Below are 2,886 nucleotides of genomic sequence, written 5' to 3' on the forward strand. Positions count from 1 at the left end.
ACCGAGCTGTGGGAATGGGCGAATGGAGGCGGGAGCGGGCGGGAATAGCCGAGCGTGGCCGAAAGGGCCCGAGGAGCCGAGCGGAGCCGAGCGGCTCCGAGTTCAGCCGAGGCGAGCCGAGCGGCTCCGAAGAGGCGAATCGAGCCGAATGCAACCGGCAATAGCCGAGCTTAGCCGAAAGTAGCCGAAACCGACCGAGGAGCCGAGTCCAGCCGAACGGAGCCGAGTCCAGCCGAACCGAGCCGAGTCCAGCCGAACGGAGCCGAGCTCCGCCGATCTCAGCAGCCCGGGCGGGGCGGGGCGCCGGGGCGGAGCCGGGGCGCCGGGAGGATCCCTCCTGTCCCTCTCTCCCGCTCCATCCTCCTGCCCGTATTCCCCTCGGTTATCTCTCTTTCCCCCGCTTCCGTGTCCCCCCCAAACCCGGCTCCTTCCTGTCCTGTCCTGTCCCTGCCCCGCTGCTCCGTTCCATTCCCTGTCTCTCCCTCCTCTCTTCCCGTCCCCTTCGCTTCTTTCCCCCGCAGCCGGGGGCTCGGGGCGCCGGAGAATAAAGCCCCGAGGGCCGGAGCCGGCGCCGCCCGGGCCTTGCGGGAGTCCCCGCACGGGGCCGGAGCTCTCGGCGGATCCCCCGCGCCGCTCGGACCCCGCCCCGGCGCTGCCGGACCCGCGGCTCCGCCGGCGCCGCGCTGCGAGCGGCCCCCGCTCCGTGCCGGGCCGGCCGTGCCGCGTCCCCGCCGCCTCTGCCGCTCCCTCTTTCTGCCCCCGGCCCGCGACAGCGAGGCGGGGCAGCAGCTTCGAGCCTCCTGGGGGCTGCCCCCCTTCCTTGCTGCGGCGGAGTCCCTTTCTGGGGGGATGGAGGTGTGGGAAGGGCTGGAAGGGAGCGCTGGGCTGCTGTCCGGGGCAGTTGGACTCGTCCTGTGCCTTCTTCGGGGGTCAGGAAAAGGGGCCGAAGACTCGGGGCTCTGATGTCATTTGGGGCACCCCAAGGTCCCTAGGAGAGGGACGCACACTGCGGTGGGGGAGCGGGTGGGTGGCGAATGAGGGGGGGTCACGCTGGGTGCCGTCCCGCAGAGGGACCCAAAGCTGCCCCAAAATTCCCAAGGAGGGGTGTGTGTGGAATACTAAAACCTGGCAAGTGTTTCGTTTTCACAGCTATTGGTAAAGAATAGGAAGCTATGGCTGAACTCATTTGGAAAGAAGCCATCTCTCTATCCATTCATTTGTACCCAGGAACGTAGGAAACTGACTGGGGATGGGCAGTAGTTCTGAAAATCATGCCCTAGCCTTTTTCTCTGGGAACGAACCAAGCAAGTGTCCTGAAACCAGCGGAGCAGCTGCAGGGGCTGAAGGGAACAGAAAGGGCTCCCCGGCACCTTTTGCCTCCGTTCTCTGTCATTCCCCAAAAGGCGTCGCAGTCCTGGAAGAGGCGTTTGTCATCCAGCCTGCCAAAATGAAGACCTGTCAAATCCTAGCTCTGCCTTTTGTTTAACGTGTTCTTACTTCCTATTTATGTCATCACAGAAAGCAAGGAAAGAAGAAATGTGACTGGTTCCCACTATTGCTCCGTGCAGGCATTTTTAAAGGCTGCTGTACTTCTGTCCTCTTTTTCCACTCCAAGCTTGACTTTTCCCCTCCTTTTTCGAGGTCTGCTGCTGTGGGTGTCCCAAGGAGGGCTGGGTTCCTCGGCAGGGGTCTTAGGAGTTGCTGCTGATTCTGCTTTTTGCGAAGGTGCTACCAAAAGTTTTCTCCAGGGGAAAGTTTTCTCTCAATGACCATCAATGCACGTATGTGTTTTAATCGTGTAACCAGATGGATTAAGAAAAGCCGACACCCGTAGCAGATTTCTGTTGGATCTGTCTGTGAGAAGTGGGCTGTGTCCTGGAGACGGAGAGACGCTGTTGGAGGGTGGCAACAGCGGCAGGTGTGAGCTGTGAGGATGAGGAGGGCTCAGAGCAGCCCCAGGTGTGAGCTGTGAGGATGAGGAGGGCTCAGAGCAGCCCCAGGTGTGAGCTGTGAGGATGAGGAGGAGGGGGGCGGCTCCTCCTGAGGCTGATTTAGGGGGTTTTCCTCACACAACTTTTGCATGGAGCTGCTGGAGGAGAGGAGTTTATGGGGGGCTCCCGGGGCTGTCTCCTGGAAGGACGGTGAGTGCTTCGGACAGGATCCGGGGAATCACCTGGATCCGCACTTGGATCCGTGGAGCATGGCTCAAAGGAGGAGCCGAGGGAAAAAAAACAGTGCCGAGAAGCAGCAGCCAAGCAGGTGAGCCGGTGTGCCTTTGTAGCGGGGACTTTTCTCCTTTCCCTTTTAAACTTCGTCATCCTGAGGTTGACTTGGAGGGGGCTGCCCTGTTGTTCCTCCTTTTAAGGGGTTGGGGTTGAGGTAAAGTTCTCCCTTTTGCCATCATTCGAGGCAAGCCGCTCCTTTTCTGCTCTTCTAGGGGACTCAGTTGAAGGGGAGCGCACGTTTCTGTGCCCTCGTTGGGGTGAGGTGAGCGCCGGAGCGTGGCGTCAGTGTCGGGGCTCCAGAGGAAGGGAGCTGCAGCCGTGGCAGCGCTGGCAGGGCGGGGATCGGGCTGTGCCGCTGCGTTCGGGGCGCTTCTTCTGCCCCCGGCCCGGCAGCGAAGGGTGCGGCGCGGAGCCCTGCCGGCAGTGCCGGGGCTGGCCGGGGCGGAAGGGGAGCTGGGCGCGGCTGGGCTGCCGCGGGCCCGCCGGAGCCGCGCCGGTGCGAGCCGTGCGGAGCCGAGCGGAGCTTTGGCCGGGCCGGCGGGCGGGGGAGGCGGCGCGGGCGGGGCCGGTGCCGGCCGGTGCCGCCGCTCCGTCCGCTCCGGGCGCGGGGCTCGGGCGCCGCCGGGGCCCCCCGGGCCCGGTGCCGGCCCCGCCGGGCCGG

The sequence above is a fragment of the Lonchura striata genome, chromosome 1A (genome assembly GCF_050655825.1).
Source record: "Lonchura striata isolate lonStrDom1 chromosome 1A, ASM5065582v1, whole genome shotgun sequence".
In the NCBI taxonomy this organism is placed as follows: Eukaryota; Metazoa; Chordata; class Aves; order Passeriformes; family Estrildidae; genus Lonchura; species Lonchura striata.